This window comes from Pinus tabuliformis, chromosome 4_1 (assembly GCF_031772625.1).
Source record: "Pinus tabuliformis cultivar Carrire ecotype Pingquan chromosome 4_1, CPIR1, whole genome shotgun sequence".
Lineage (NCBI taxonomy): Eukaryota > Viridiplantae > Streptophyta > Pinopsida > Pinales > Pinaceae > Pinus > Pinus tabuliformis.
In genome coordinates, this window is record NC_142303.1 from 40,090,017 (window position 1) to 40,107,522 (window position 17,506).

General features: G+C 39.3%; 2 pseudogenes; both read right to left on the minus strand.

Moving 5' to 3' along the window:
- Positions 1-1,865: 1,865 nt before the first annotated feature.
- Positions 1,866-3,262, minus strand: LOC149174078 (70 kDa peptidyl-prolyl isomerase pseudogene; annotated as a pseudogene).
- Positions 3,263-7,050: 3,788 nt separating this feature from the next.
- Positions 7,051-15,346, minus strand: LOC149174079 (70 kDa peptidyl-prolyl isomerase-like; annotated as a pseudogene).
- Between the last annotated feature and the right edge of the window lie 2,160 nt (positions 15,347-17,506).

Consider the following 17,506-nt stretch of genomic DNA (forward strand, 5'->3'; position numbering starts at 1 on the left):
GCTGGCTTTGGATACTGGATGCGTTTGATGGTTCATTAATCATCAAGATAAGTCCCCTGTTTTCCCGGTCTTTGTCTTCCACCACTCTTCGAAAATGCAGCAGCATGTTCCCAACTCTTTAATAACCCCAGGTATGGAACGCTGCCATGTTTCTGATGTGCTGTAGGTTGTATTGATGGGCAAGTGTCTCTCTTTCAAAATTCCCGCTCACAGTATCACAATAGCTGCTCTGCGTTTAAAATCACCACCTACAGCAGTTTCGTAGCGTGCTACGAAACTGCTGTGTAATTTAAAAAACATAGCTTCAACCCAAAATCTTTATCAACTGAATATTACCAGTGGAATTTGCAGTCACCATTATTTTTGATTTCCCTCTCCTTCAGTTCAGACTTAAAATCCTGTTTCAAATTCTTCCAAGAAGTTTTGCAGCTTATTGTGCACCATCTCAGAACACTTTACTTGTTAAGATTGAGAAAATCTCATGGATGTCAAACCTTTTTCTGCAGTGTCTGCCATATGAGACGACACAGATTCTAATGAAACTTGAGTGTTTGTTTCTTCAATAGAAATTCCCTTGCAACTAAAAGCAGAGGATACTTCAACTTTCGTTGATTCTTTCCTTGAAAAATCCACATCCATTTTACAACTGCTGCATCTGTCCAACTTACAAACCTTTTGACTGCTCCTTAAATTGCCAGAAATAGAGGACATCTCAGGCTTTGATGCATCTCCAACATTTGATATAGGAAACTCCATCTTTTTTACAAGATACTCATTTGTTATTATTGTCTTTTCTGAAGGGGAACCATCATCAGTCGCAGAAAAACTTTGAGAACATTCAACTACTGCAGTTTCATTGAAATAAAGAGTTGGTAACCGACAAACCGCTAACTTCTGATATTCTGACAAATCTTTTAAAAACTCTAGCTCAGAAACTGCAAAATCCATTAAAGAGGGATGAAGCAGTGAGTTTAATCCTAAATTAGTAGGTCTTGTCGATCTTTTTACAAGCTGTGCATTTGAAACAGTAAGCGTATTCTCCCTTGAAGACAAAGGAAATAATCTTTTAGGCGTAGGCGGGTGGTTCTGGTTCTGAGACATCAACTGGAACCGGTGTTGCACGTTTCACACCTCTCCCAACCACACTAAGCTGCGTTACATTACCACTAGAAGGGACTGCTGGTAGACTAGGCTGATCAAAACCATTTTTTGTCGTAGCTTCTACTTCATGAGAGAAATTCACACTCATACAAGCATTTTTATCCTGAGAAACGCTCTTATCATCATAAAGAGCCTGAAGAACCTCAGACAACGGTGGAGCTAACATCATCGCCTTGAGATCTTCAATAAGACCTTTAATCACCAAAGAATGTTTAGAGGTGGCCCCGATGTATATCTTAATGGGTCCCCGATGTCACCAATAACGGCGGCCTTGTGGCAATCAGATCCTCACCATCATTTGGCCTCTTCACTTATTCCCTGTGATCCTCAAGCATTCTTTGTGAAAGCTCATTTACCAAGTGATCAATTGTCTGTTGTTGACATATGTGTGCCAGGTATAAACCTATTCACTTAGCTACTGAAAAGTAGGTTTCGAAAGCACCACTAATTTCACCGGAGGCATTTGAATCACCGTCCTTGATACCTTTTGTTATCAGAAAATCGAGCACAGGAATAATGCGTTTTTTTTATTTACTTGCTATTGTACTCCAGAGTTTCTCTATAAGAGCCCTATACTCGAGCTTCACATCCCTATTTTTGGGGTCAATCTCGAGTGCTTTCTTTATGTCCAGCTCTGCGAGCTCCAAATCTGCTGTCTGAATATATGCTTGTGCTCTTCTATATAAAGCCTTAACGTTTTGCGATTCAATCTCCAAAACCTTTGTACATAATTTTTCTGCTTGTGTATAGTCTTTCAATTTGAGTTTACAAGCTGCATTGTTGAGATTACAAGTGACCTTCAAGGGCTTCGACTGCTTCTTCTCCAGCCATAAACTCGAATGGTTCTTCATCAGATCCCGTTTCCTCAAATATGGTGCCATCCTCTAACTTCCCCGTGTATTTCACTTTGACCACTGCCCCGTCATTAGATCGTTCATAACCTTCTCCTTGCTTCAGGATTTTCTTCAACACTTTCTTATCATCAGTAACTTCATCGACAACCTTCCAAGACACAAGCTCAAGATTCACAAACAATGTTGCATTTGGTGGCGCGGCTACATCATTTCCAATTGTTTCACGTCCTTGATGTCCAAAACCATACTGAGGCTTTACTGTCAACAATACTTTTTCTCCCTTCTTCATTGTTTTGACAGCTATGGCAAAAGCTGGACAGAAATATCCATCCTTCACATAAAACTCCACACCCTCCTCTGATTTTGATACAACAGTTCCGTCCTCCAGTCTAGCCTCATATTTAACCGAAACTTCATCAGCTTCTTTTGGGTGCTCCCATTTCTTATACTTGAAATATTCAAGGACCCTGAGTCAACATATGAAGCCTGAATACAAACATCTGTAACAATATCATCTGCTAGTTCAGTGCCAACGGCAAAACTCAAGTTTGCTTCAAGTTGTCCTAGAGAGAGAAAGCATGTGTGCTTGAAATCATAATCATTGTAATACAATGGTGGACCTTCCAAAATGCAGAGAAGCTTGGGCATGTCTCAGCAATAGCATGAAGTGATGACGGCACCGAATGGTGGAAAGAAGACCACTCCTGCTCAAGCCTAGGAGCAATTGAAGCAAAATCATGTGTCTGAGTTGTGAAGATCTCATTACCAGCCACTTGAATGAGTCGTTGCAATCGATGCTTGTCCTTCAAAATCTGTTGCCAAAACAGAATTGCACAAAAATTTGCCATAAGTGTCTTTGTATGATATGAAGAACCAACAGATCCATTAGCATCATTATAATAGCTATCCACATATTTATTGAACAAAGATTGCTGCCCAAATGGTTGTATGATAGGCATTGGTCGTGCATCCATCAATGAACCAATTATTGCACCCTCTCTAAGAAACCCACACTGACCAAACTTAATGACAAGCATTGATGCCTCCAAAGAAAGGGGAAGACTCCCAAGCAAATTGCCATATAATGTTGGTTCATACTTTCCCCTATGATGAGATGGTGCCTTCAGAGCATCTAAAGAAACCAACAAATCTAGTGCATCTTGAGAAACAGAACGCTGCACTAAGGAACTCGGCAGTGCAATCACTTCAACCCTTTCATTCTTACCAAGATCTTTAAAGTAGTCCATGTATCTTGTTATATCTGCACCTTTGGGGATTAGGTTGTTTTGCAGCTGCAACACTTCAGACTTTTCCCTTGTCTCTGCTTGGCAACAGTGGTGGATGCAAAGCATAAAAGTCACCATCCCACTCAAAACACTCCTTCACCTGTAATATTCCCTTCAGATTCAGAACTGATGACTTCCCTTCAGATTCAGAACTGATGACAAGCATACATGCAGGAGCTTGAGAACATGCCACCTGTAAAATGCATCCACCCCAGAGCTATTTTGCATGACAGTTGCTATGGATTCAAACAAATCCCCAACTTCATAGCGCAGCCAGTGCAAAAATATGAATTATGCGCTACGAAATCACTTAAAGCATGTTGCGCTGCGAAACTGCTAAAGGATTTATGCGCTGCGAAAACACTTTGTCCTTAAGCTAGTCTGAGCAATTTTTGGCAACAGAATTTTCAGTGATAACATTGGCTCCACTTGGGATAGTGTGCCCTTGTGGTGCACTAAGAACCTGCAGTTCTAGTGCCTTATAAAATTTATTTGACAAACAGAAATTTGCTTGACCAGCATGACTGTAGGAGAAAGAAAGCTACTTCTACTGAAAAATGCTCAGTTGACCTTGAGCTTATTTTGCATTTACCTACCTACCTACCCTAACAACTTCAGACTTCTTTCAGCTCAATCAATGTGAAATTTCCAATGTAGCCAATCATTTATCTTATCTGACATTTGAGTCCTTTGGCTGTGTTTGAAACAAAAATAAACCAGATACTGAAGTAACCGAGGCAACATGAGGTGTAACTGTTCTTCAACATGAAAATATAACTGGAAGCCGCCTGAACAGTAAATCTTTTCCATGTATTCAGCTATAGGGTCAAAAAACACATGGTTAGTTTGCTGATTCTCAAAACTTTCTGTATCTTTAGACAACTTATCTTCAGCCACACCAAATTTATTTGATATGCTATCCAACTGCCTTTCTGAATGATGCTCACAAACAATGTAATTTTCCTCGCTATTATGATTGTTATTTGAAGAAAGACGCTGCAAGGAATTACAAAATTGAACAAGCTTTTCCTCTGCCTTAGGGTCATAAAAGCTATCTCCCACTTCTTCTTGCTGTTTGCAATCGATTTCATACTCATGATGATCTGAAGCCTGACAAATCTGCTGCATCTCTACATCAATATCAAAGGATGAAACATGGTTTTCACAAATAAACCCCTGCTGATCTTCATGCTGCGTTTCATGAGAGGTTATACTTTCTTCTCGGTGCTGAAATGCATTGTTATGAAGAGCCTCAAAAATTTCTTCATCCATAAATTCATCATCACCATAACAATCCTCCAAGTACTGAATAAGATTTAAAGAATGCCTACAGCAATCTTTGAGCAGCAACAAGGAAGGATAACATTTTTTATACATTTCACAGAACACATCATGGAAATCAGCAAGAGAATATATTGAACCATTTTCCAGACTTTTATACCAAGACCATGCTTTTCCTTCTAAAGTGGTCATAAACATCTTCATGAGACAATCCTCAGGGAAATGAACCTTAAGACTGCGTACATGCATATGGAATTTAACCAAATTGAGAACAGCATCATCCTTCTTTTCATCTTTGAATATTGGAAGATCATCTAACCAATCAACCTTTGGCATAGGATTTGGAAAACCAGGGATATGAGACCGATCCATAGGAGCATACCTGGCATTCATTCTTGCAGTGGAATCCATCTTGAAACTTCATCAAGCTACTGATCTTCTAGCAATGGAGTCACCTTCTAATTTGTTATTTGATGTGTGGAGTCGCCAAGGTAGTTTTGCAGCCTCAAAAACCTTCTGATCTCCTGCTACCTTCAGAAGTTCAGCTTCATGATTTTGGGAATGAATAATCTTCAGACTCCCGGTAGACGCACCAAAATGTTATCACAAAATCAAGCACTGAAGGCTGCCAATCAGCAAGACTCTGTGTAAATGTTTCAAACCAGGCTTTTAACTAAGGCTTAGCCTCCTTAGTCTAAGAGGGCTCTCTCACAGGTTATTAATATTGAACAAGATGGCTAACTCTTATAAGACACATGAAAAATAAGCTGGATGGACAAATATCAAAGTGATTCCCATTGGGCTTATGGAGTCTCACACATCTCAGCAAACAAAAAACACTATCCTTTCATAGAAATCAGGGCACTTTACATCTAATGTTCAAACATAACTTACATAAAACACAGTTTGCCAAGGCATACAGGAAGTCAGAGCATGACACATGAGTTCTGAGTGATTATGCAGTAACAAAACTGTAAAAGAACACTAAAGAGAATAAACCATCATACATTTGAACCATTAGATCTATTGTGAATCCTGAGAAGAAACAACAGTCATTTGCATTACTGAAATCTGATATACATAAACCAAAATAGTCTTGTCTTTTATCAAAACATCCAACCCCTATTACATCCCAATCTGATCTATATATAGGAATGCATTCTTAACCATCTTGAGCCTCCTCCTCCAGCATGAGGGGAGCTCGAAGACTGCTATTAACTACTCCTATCTACTGTTTAACTAATTCATTAAATACATAAGTGCTGAACTGTAATTACATAGAGTCCTAATTTAATCAAAACTCAAAATCTGTCCTCCTCGTAGCATGATTCCTTCTTGATTCTTGACACATGTCTTCTTTCTGTTTTGGTCCAGATATCTTGGAGGAGAATGCAATGAACAAGCTGGATTTGGATACTGGATGCGTTTGATGGTTCATTAATCGTCAAGATAAGTCCCCTGTTTTCCTGGTCTTTGTCTTCCACCACTCTTCGAAAATGCAGCAGCATGTTCCCAGCTCTTTAATAACCCCAGGTATGGAACGCTGCCATGTTTCTGATGTGTTGTAGGTTGTATTGATGGGCAGGTGTCTCTCTTTCAAAATTCCCGCTCACAGTATCACAATAGCTGCTCTGCGTTTAAAATCACCACCTACAGCAGTTTCGTAGCACGCTACGAAACTGCTTTGTAATTTAAAAAACATAGCTTCAACCCAAAATCTTTATCAACTGAACATTACCAGTGGAATTTGCAGTCACCATTATTTTTGATTTCCCTCTCCTTCAGTTCAGACTTAAAATCCTGTTTCAAATTCTTCCAAGAAGTTTTGCAGCTTATTGTGCACCATCTCAGAACACTTTACTTGTTAAGATTGAGAAAATCTCATGGATGTCAAACCTTTTTCTGCAGTGTCTGCCATATGAGACGACACAGATTCTAACGAAACTTGAGTGTTTGTTTCTTCAACAGAAATTCCCTTGCAACTAAAAGCAGAGGATACTTCAACTTTCGTTGATTCTTTCCTTGAAAAATCCACATCCATTTTACAACTACTGCATCTGTCCAACTTACAAACCTTTTGAGTGCTCCTTAAATTGCCAGAAATAGAGGACATCTCAGGCTTTGATGCATCTCCAACATTTGATATAGGAAACTCCATCTTTTTTACAAGATACTCATTTGTTATTATTGTCTTTTCTGAAGGGGAACCATCATCAGTCGCAGAAAAACTTTGAGAACATTCAACTACTGCAGTTTCATTGAAATAGAGAGTTGGTAACCGACAAACCGCTAACTTCTGATATTCTGACAAATCTTTTAAAAACTCTGGCTTAGAAACTGTAAAATCCATTAAAGAGGGATGAAGCAGTGAGTTTAATCCTAAATTAGTAGGTCTTGTCAATCTTTTTACAAGCTGTGCATTTGAAACAATAAGTGTATTCTCCCTTGAAGACAAAGGAAATAATCTTTTAGGCGTAGGCGGGTGGTTCTGGTTCTGAGACATCAACTGGAACCGGTGTTGCACGTTTCACACCTCTCCCAACCACACTAACCTGTGTTACATTACCACTGGAAGGGACTGCTGGTAGACTAGGCTGATCAAAACCATTGTTTGTCGTAGCTTCTACTTCATGAGAGAAATTCACACTCATACAAGCATTTTTATCCTGAGAAACGCTCTTATCATCATAAAGAGCCTGAAGAACCTCAGACAACGGTGGAGCTGACATCATCGCCTTGAGATCTTCAATAAGACCTTTAAACACCAAAGAATGTTTAGAGGTGGCCCCGATGTATATCTTAATGGGTCCCTGGTGTCACCAATAACGGCGGCCTTGTGGCAATCAGATCCTCACCATCATTTGGCCTCTTCACTTATTCCCTGTGATCCTCAAGCATTCTTTGTGAAACCTCATTTACCAAGTGATCAATTGTCTGTTGTTGACATATGTGTGCCAGGTATAAACCTATTCGCTTAGCTACTGAAAAGTAGGTTTCGAAAGCACCACTAATTTCACCGGAGGCATTTGAATCACCGTCCTTGATACCTTTTGTTATCAGAAAATCGAGCACAAGAATAATGCATTTTTTTTATTTACTTGCTATTGTACTCCATAGTTTCTCTATAAGAGCCCTATACTCGAGCTTCACATCCCTGTTGTTGGGGTCAATCTCGAGTGCTTTCTTTATGTCCAGCTCTGCGAGCTCCAAATCTGCTGTCTGAATATATGCTTGTGCTCTTCTATATAAAGCCTTAACGTTTTGCGATTCAATCTCCAAAACCTTTGTACATAATTTTTCTGCTTGTGTATAGTCTTTCAATTTGAGTTTACAAGCTGCATTGTTGAGATTACAAGTGACCTTCAAGGGCTTCGACTGCTTCTTCTCCAGCCATAAACTCGAATGGTTCTTCATCAGATCCCTTTTCCTCAAATATGGTGCCATCCTCTAACTTCCCCGTGTAGTTCACTTTGAACACTGCCCCATCATTAGATCGTTCATAACCTTCTCCTTGCTTCAGGATTTTCTTCAGCACTTTCTTATCATCAGTAACTTCATCGACAACCTTCCAAGACACAAGCTCAAGATTCACAAACAATGTTGCATTTGGTGGCGCGGCTACATCATTTCCAATTGTTTCATGTCCTTGATGTCCAAAACCATACTGAGGCTTTACTGTCAACAATAATTTTTCTCCCTTCTTCATTGTTTTGATAGCTATGGCAAAAGCTGGACAGAAATATCCATCCTTCACATAAAACTCCACACCCTCCTTTGATTTTGATACAGCAGTTCCATCCTCCAGTCTAGCCTCATATTTAACCGAAACTTCATCAGCTTCTTTTGGGTGTTCCCATTTCTTATACTTGAAATATTCAAGGACCCTGAGTCAACATATGAAGCTTGAATACAAACATCTGTAACAATATCATCTGCTAGTTCAGTGCCAACGACAAAACTCATGTTTGCTTCAAGTTGTCCTGGAGAGAGAAAGCATGTGTGCTTGAAATCATAATCATTGTAATACAATGGTGGACCTTCCAAAATGCAGAGAAACTTGGGCATGTCTCAGCAATAGCATGAAGTGATGACCGCACCGAATGGTGGAAAGAAGACCACTCCTACTCAATCCTAGGAGCAATTGAAGCAAAATCATGTGTCTGAGTTGTGAAGATCTCATTGCTAGCCACTTGAATGAGTCGTTGCAATCGATGCTTGTCCTTCAAAATCCGTTGCCAAAACAGAATTGCACAAAAATTTGCCATAAGTGTCTTTGTATGATATGAAGAACCAACGGATCCATTAGCATCATTATAATAGCTATCCACATATTTATTGAACAAAGATTGCTGCCCAAATGGCTGTATGATAGGCATTGGTCGTGCATCCATCAATGAACCAATTATTGCACCCTCTCTAAGAAACCCACACTGACCAAACTTAATGACAAGCATTGATGCCTCCAAAGAAAGGGGAAGACTCCCAAGCAAATTGCCATATAATGTTGGTTCATACTTTCCCCTATGATGAGATGGTGCCTTCAGAGCATCTAAAGAAACCAACAAATCTAGTGCATCTTGAGAAACAGAACGCTGCACTAAGGAACTCGGCAGTGCAATCACTTCAACCCTTTCATTCTTACCAAGATCTTTAAAGTAGTCCCTGTATCTTGTTATATCTGCACCTTTGGGGATTAGGTTGTTTTGCAGCTGCAACACTTCAGACTTTTCCCTTGTCTCTGCTTGGCAACAGTGGTGGATGAAAAGCATAAAAGTCACCATCCCACTCAAAACACTCCTTCACCTGTAATATTCCCTTCAGATTCAGAACTGATGACTTCCCTTCAGATTCAGAACTGATGACAAGCATACATGCAGGAGCTTGAGAACATGCCACCTGTAAAATGCATCCAGCCCAGAGCTATTTTGCATGACAGTTGCTATGGATTCAAACAAATCCCCAATTTCGTAGCGCAGCCAGTGCAAAAATATGAATTATGCGCTACGAAATCACTTAAAGCATGTTGCGCTGCGAAACTGCTAAAGGATTTATGCGCTGCGAAAACACTTTGTCCTTAAGCTAGTCTGAGCAATTTTTGGCAACAGAATTTTCAGTGATAACAGTGGCTCCACTTGGGATAGTGTGCCCTTGTGGTGCACTAAGAACCTGCAGTTCCAGTGCCTTATAAAATTTATTTGACAAATAGAAATTTGCTTGACCAGCATGACTGTAGGAGAAAGAAAGCTACTTCTACTGAAAAATGCTCAGTTGACCTTGAGCTTATTTTGCATTTACCTACCTACCTACCCTAACAACTTCAAACTTCTTTCAGCTCAATCAATGTGAAATTTCCAATGTAGCCAATCATTTATCTTATCTGACATTTGAGTCCTTTGGCTGTGCTTGAAACAAAAATAAACCAGATACTGAAGTAACCGAGGCAGCATGAGGTGTAACTGTTCTTCAACATGAAAATATAACTGGAAGCCGCCTGAACAGTAAATCTTTTCCATGTATTCAGCTATAGGGTCAAAAAACACATGGTTAGTTTGCTGATTCTCAAAACTTTCTGTATCTTTAGACAACTTATCTTCAGCCACACCAAATTTATTTGATATGCTATCCAACTGCCTTTCTGAATGATGCTCACAAACAATGTAATTTTCCTCGCTATTATGATTGTTATTTGAAGAAAGCTGCTGCAAGGAATTACAAAATTGAACAAGCTTTTCCTCTGCCTTAGGGTCATAAAAGCTATCTCCCACTTCTTCTTGCTGTTTGCAATCGATTTCATACTCATGATGATCTGAAGCCTGCCAAATCTGCTACATCTCTACATCAATATCAAAGGATGAAACATGGTTTTCACAAATAAACCCTTGTTGATCTTCATGTTGCGTTTCATGAGATGTTATACTTTCTTCTCGGTGCTGAAATGCATTGTTATGAAGAGCCTCTAAAATTTCTTCATCCATAAATTCATCATCACCATAACAATCCTCCAAGTACTGAATAAGATTTAAAGAATGCCTACAGCAATCTTTGAGCAGCAACAAGGAAGGATAACATTCTTTATACATTTCACAGAACACATCATGGAAATCAGCAAGAGAATATATTGAACCATTTTCCAGACTTTTATACCAAGACCATGCTTTTCCTTCTAAAGTGGTCATAAACATCTTCATGAGACAATCCTCAGGGAAATGAACCTTAAGACTGCGTACATGCATATGGAATTTAACCAAATTGAGAGCAGCATCATCCTTCTTTTCATCTTTGAATATTGGAAGATCATCTAACCAATCAACCTTTGGCATAGGATTTGGAAAACCAGGGATATGAGACCGATCCATAGGAGCATACCTGGCATTCATTCTTGCAGTAGAATCCATCTTGAAACTTCATCAAGCTACTGATCTTCTAGCAGTGGAGTCACCTTCTAATTTGTTATTTGATGTGTGGAGTCGCCAAGGTAGTTTTGCAGCCTCAGAAACCTTCTGAGCTCCTGCTACCTTCAGAAGTTCAGCTTCATGATTTCGGGAATGAATAATCTTCAGACTCCCGGCAGACGCACCAAAATGTTATCACAAAATCAAGCACTGAAGGCTGCCAATCAGCAAGACTCTGTGTAACTGTTTCAAACCAGGCTTTTAGCTAAGGCTTAGCCTCCTTAGTCTGAGAGGGCTCTCTCACAGGTTATTAATATTGAACAAGATGGCTAACTCTTATAAGACACATGAAAAATAAGCTGGCTGGACAAATATCAAAGTGATTCCCATTGGGCTTATGGAGTCTCACACATCTCAGCAAACAAAAAACACTATCCTTTCATAGAAATCAGGGCACTTTACATCTAATGTTCAAACATAACTTACATAAAACACAGTTTGCCAAGGCATACAGGAAGTCAGAGCATGACACATGAGTTCTGAGTGATTATGCAGTAACAAAACTGTAAAAGAACACTAAAGAGAATAAACCATCATACATTTGAACCATTAGATCTATTGTGAATCCTGAGAAGAAACAACAGTCATTTGCATTACTGAAATCTGCTATACATAAACCAAAATAGTCTTGTCTTTTATCAAAACATCCAACCCCTATTACATCCAAATCTGATCTATATATAGGAATACATTCTTAACCATCTTGAGCCTCCTCCTCCAGCATGAGGGGAGCTCGAAGACTGCTATTAACTACTCCTATCTACTGTTTAACTAATTCATTAAATACATAAGTGCTGAACTGTAATTACATAGAGTCCTAATTTAATCAAAACTCAAAATCTGTCCTCCTCGTAGCATGATTCCTTCTTGATTCTTGACACATGTCTTCTTTCTGTTTTGGTCGAGATATCTTGGAGGAGAATGCAATGAACAAGCTGGCTTTGGATACTGGATGCGTTTGATGGTTCATTAATCATCAAGATAAGTCCCCTGTTTTCCCGGTCTTTGTCTTCCACCACTCTTCGAAAATGCAGCAGCATGTTCCCAGCTCTTTAATAACCCCAGGTATGGAACACTGCCATGTTTCTGATGTGCTGTAGGTTGTATTGATGGGCAGGTGTCTCTCTTTCAAAATTCCTGCTCACAGTATCACAATAGCTGCTCTGCGTTTAAAATCACCACCTACAGCAGTTTCGTAGCGCGCTACGAAACTGCTGTGTAATTTAAAAAACATAGCTTCAACCCAAAATCTTTATCAACTGAATATTACCAGTGGAATTTGCAGTCACCATTATTTTTGATTTCCCTCTCCTTCAGTTCAGACTTAAAATCTTGTTTCAAATTCTTCCAAGAAGTTTTGCAGCTTATTGTGCACCATCTCAGAACACTTTACTTGTTAAGATTGAGAAAATCTCATGGATGTCAAACCTTTTTCTGCAGTGTCTGCCATATGAGACGACACAGATTCTAACGAAACTTGAGTGTTTGTTTCTTCAACAGAAATTCCCTTGCAACTAAAAGCAGAGGATACTTCAACTTTCGTTGATTCTTTCCTTGAAAAATCCACATCCATTTTACAACTGCTGCATCTGTCCAACTTACAAACCTTTTGAGTGCTCCTTAAATTGCCAGAAATAGAGGACATCTCAGGCTTTAATGCATCTCCAACATTTGATATAGGAAAATCCATCTTTTTTACAAGATACTCATTTGTTATTATTGTCTTTTCTGAAGGGGAACCATCATCAGTCGCAGAAAAACTTTGAGAACATTCAACTACTGCAGTTTCATTGAAATAGAGAGTTGGTAACCGACAAACCGCTAACTTCTGATATTCTAAAAAATCTTTTAAAAACTCTGGCTTAGAAACTGTAAAATCCATTAAAGAGGGATGAAGCAGTGAGTTTAATCCTAAATTAGTAGGTCTTGTCGATCTTTTTACAAGCTGTGCATTTGAAACAATAAGTGTATTCTCCCTTGAAGACAAAGGAAATAATCTTTTAGGCGTAGGCGGGTGGTTCTGGTTCTGAGACATCAACTGGAACCGGTGTTGCACGTTTCACACCTCTCCCAACCACACTAAGCTGCGTTACATTACCACTGGAAGGGACTGCTGGTAGACTAGGCTGATCAAAACCATTGTTTGTCGTAGCTTCTACTTCATGAGAGAAATTCACACTCATACAAGCATTTTTATCCTGAGAAACGCTCTTATCATCATAAAGAGCCTGAAGAACCTCAGACAACGGTGGAGCTGACATCATCGCCTTGAGATCTTCAATAAGACCTTTAATCACCAAAGAATGTTTAGAGGTGGTCCGATGTATATCTTAATGGGTCCCCGGTGTCACCAATAACGACGGCCTTGTGGCAATCAGATCCTCACCATCATTTGGCCTCTTCACTTATTCCTTGTGATCCTCAAGCATTCTTTGTGAAAGCTCATTTACCAAGTGATCAATTGTCTGTTGTTGACATATGTGTGCCAGGTATAAACCTATTCGCTTAGCTACTGAAAAGTAGGTTTCGAAAGCACCACTAATTTCACCGGAGGCATTTGAATCACCGTCCTTGATACCTTTTGTTATCAGAAAATCGAGCACAGGAATAATGCGTTTTTTTTATTTACTTGCTATTGTACTCTAGAGTTTCTCTATAAGAGCCCTATACTCGAGCTTCACATCCCTGTTGTTGGGGTCAATCTCGAGTGCTTTCTTTATGTCCAGCTCTGCGAGCTCCAAATCTGCTGTCTGAATATATGCTTGTGCTCTTCTATATAAAGCCTTAACGTTTTGCGATTCAATCTCCAAAACCTTTGTACATAATTTTTCTGCTTGTGTATAGTCTTTCAATTTGAGTTTACAAGCTGCATTGTTGAGATTACAAGTGACCTTCAAGGGCTTCGACTACTTCTTCTCCAGCCATAAACTCGAATGGTTCTTCATCAGATCCCTTTTCCTCAAATATGGTGCCATCCTCTAACTTCCTCGTGTATTTCACTTTGACCACTGCCCCGTCATTAGATCATTCATAACCTTCTCCTTGCTTCAGGATTTTCTTCAGCACTTTCTTATCATCAGTAACTTCATCGACAACCTTCCAAGACACAAGCTCAAGATTCACAAACAATGTTGCATTTGGTGGCGCGGCTACATCATTTCCAATTGTTTCACGTCCTTGATGTCCAAAACCATACTGAGGCTTTACTGTCAACAATACTTTTTCTCCCTTCTTCATTATTTTGACAGCTATGGCAAAAGCTGGACAGAAATATCCATCCTTCACATAAAACTCCACACCCTCCTCTGATTTTGATACAGCAGTTCCGTCCTCCAGTCTCGCCTCATATTTAACCGAAACTTCATCAACTTCTTTTGGGTGCTCCCATTTCTTATACTTGAAATATTCAAGGACCCTGAGTCAACATATGAAGCCTGAATACAAACATTTGTAACAATATCATCTGCTAGTTCAGTGCCAACGGCAAAACTCAAGTTTGCTTCAAGTTGTCCTGGAGAGAGAAAGCATGTGTGCTTGAAATCATAATCATTGTAATACAATGGTGGACCTTCCAAAATGCAGAGAAACTTGGGCATGTCTCAGCAATAGCATGAAGTGATGACGGCACCGAATGGTGGAAAGAAGACCACTCCTGCTCAAGCCTAGGAGCAATTGAAGCAAAATCATGTGTCTGAGTTGTGAAGATCTCATTGCCAGCCACTTGAATGAGTCGTTGCAATCGATGCTTGTCCTTCAAAATCCGTTGCCAAAACAGAATTCCACAAAAATTTGCCATAAGTGTCTTTGTATGATATGAAGAACCAACAGATCCATTAGCATCATTATAATAGCTATCCACATATTTATTGAACAAAGATTGTTGCCCAAATGGCTGTATGATAGGTATTGGTCGTGCATCCATCAATGAACCAATTATTGCACCCTCTCTAAGAAACCCACACTGACCAAACTTAATGACAAGCATTGATGCCTCCAAAGAAAGGGGAAGACTCCCAAGCAAATTGCCATATAATGTTGGTTCATACTTTCCCCTATGATGAGATGGTGCCTTCAGAGCATCTAAAGAAACCAACAAATCTAGTGCATCTTGAGAAACAGAACGCTGCACTAAGGAACTCGGCAGTGCAATCACTTCAACCCTTTCATTCTTACCAAGATCTTTAAAGTAGTCCCTGTATCTTGTTATATCTGCACCTTTGGGGATTAGGTTGTTTTGCAGCTGCAACACTTCAGACTTTTCCCTTGTCTCTGCTTGGCAACAGTGGTGGATGCAAAGCATAAAATTCACCATCCCACTCAAAACACTCCTTCACCTGTAATATTCCCTTCAGATTCAGAACTGATGACTTCCCTTCAGATTCAGAACTGATGACAAGCATACATGCAGGAGCTTGAGAACATGCCACCTGTAAAATGCATCCAGCCCAGAGCTATTTTGCATGACAGTTGCTATGGATTCAAACAAATCCCCAATTTCGTAGCGCAGCCAGTGCAAAAATATGAATTATGCGCTACGAAATCACTTAAAGCATGTTGCGCTGCGAAACTGCTAAAGGATTTATGCGCTGCGAAAACACTTTGTCCTTAAGCTAGTCTGAGCAATTTTTGGCAACAGAATTTTTAGTGATAACAATGGCTCCACTTGGGATAGTGTGCCCTTGTGGTGCACTAAGAACCTGCAGTTCTAGTGCCTTATAAAATTTATTTGACAAACAGAAATTTGCTTGACCAGCATGACTGTAGGAGAAAGAAAGCTACTTCTACTGAAAAATGCTCAGTTGACCTTGAGCTTATTTTTCATTTACCTACCTACCTACCCTAACAACTTCAGACTTCTTTCAGCTCAATCAATGTGAAATTTCCAATGTAGCCAATCATTTATCTTATCTGACATTTAAGTCCTTTGGCTGTGTTTGAAACAAAAATAAACCAGATACTGAAGTAACCGAGGCAGCATGAGGTGTAACTGTTCTTCAACATGAAAATATAACTGGAAGCCGCCTGAACAGTAAATCTTTTCAATGTATTCAGCTATAGGGTCAAAAAACACATGGTTAGTTTGCTGATTCTCAAAACTTTCTATATCTTTAGACAACTTATCTTCAGCCACACCAAATTTATTTGATATGCTATCCAACTGCCTTTCTGAATGATGCTCACAAACAATGTAATTTTCCTCGCTATTATGATTGTTATTAGAAGAAAGCTGCTGCAAGGAATTACAAAATTGAACAAGCTTTTCCTCTACCTTAGGGTCATAAAAGCTATCTCCCACTTCTTCTTGCTATTTGCAATCGATTTCATACTCATGATGATCTGAAGCCTGACAAATCTGCTACATCTCTACATCAATATCAGAGGATGAAACATGGTTTTCACAAATAAACCCCTGCTGATCTTCATGATGCGTTTCATGAGAGGTTATACTTTCTTCTCGGTGCTGAAATGCATTGTTATGAAGAGCCTCTAAAATTTCTTCATCCATAAATTCATCATCACCATAACAATCCTCCAAGTACTGAATAAGATTTAAAGAATGCCTACAGCAATCTTTGAGCAGCAACAAGGAAGGATAACATTCTTTATACATTTCACAGAACACATCATGGAAATCAGCAAGAGAATATATTGAACCATTTTCCAGACTTTTATACCAAGACCATGCTTTTCCTTCTAAAGTGGTCATAAACATCTTCATGAGACAATCCTCAGGGAAATGAACCTTAAGACTGCGTACATGCATATGGAATTTAACCAAATTGAGAGCAGCATCATCCTTCTTTTCATCTTTGAATATTGGAAGATCATCTAACCAATCAACCTTTGGCATAGGATTTGGAAAACCAGGGATATGAGACCGATACATATGGAAAATTGAGAATTCATCCTCTCAAACATCACGAGGCTTTCCAAATAGCCACCGTGAATTCTATGATCCAATCACTCATTGGCTAGAACAATCTTACTTGGCAAGCTTTGTTGCAGGCAACAAGTTTCAATCCTTTCGTGCACTTTCTAAGAAGCTTGGTGTAAACGAGGACTCACCTACAAGAGGATTTCGAGGTTTGTTGAAAAGTGGTATCTATCAAAGAGGTAAGCATGTGCATTGGGTAAAAGTAGTGGTTGTGACACGTCTTTCTGCCCATAGGCAAGACCTTCCTTCCCATGTGAAAAAATTTCAAGTATCTTTATTCTATGTTGCACATCATTCGTATCATTGTGGAAGTAGGTTGGGAATGACTATGTGTTGGCATTATGATGCATGTGTTGTACTTGATGGCAACCCACTTGTAGCAGAACAACTCACTTGTGTATGGTAACTAGATGAATCTACAGGAGAGATATTAGCTGTGACAGAATGCATGGAAATTGTGTTTACAGATCTGACAAAATGCAGGGCAGTTCAAAGGAATGAGTTCATAAGTAATGTACAATGGAAAATCACATTATA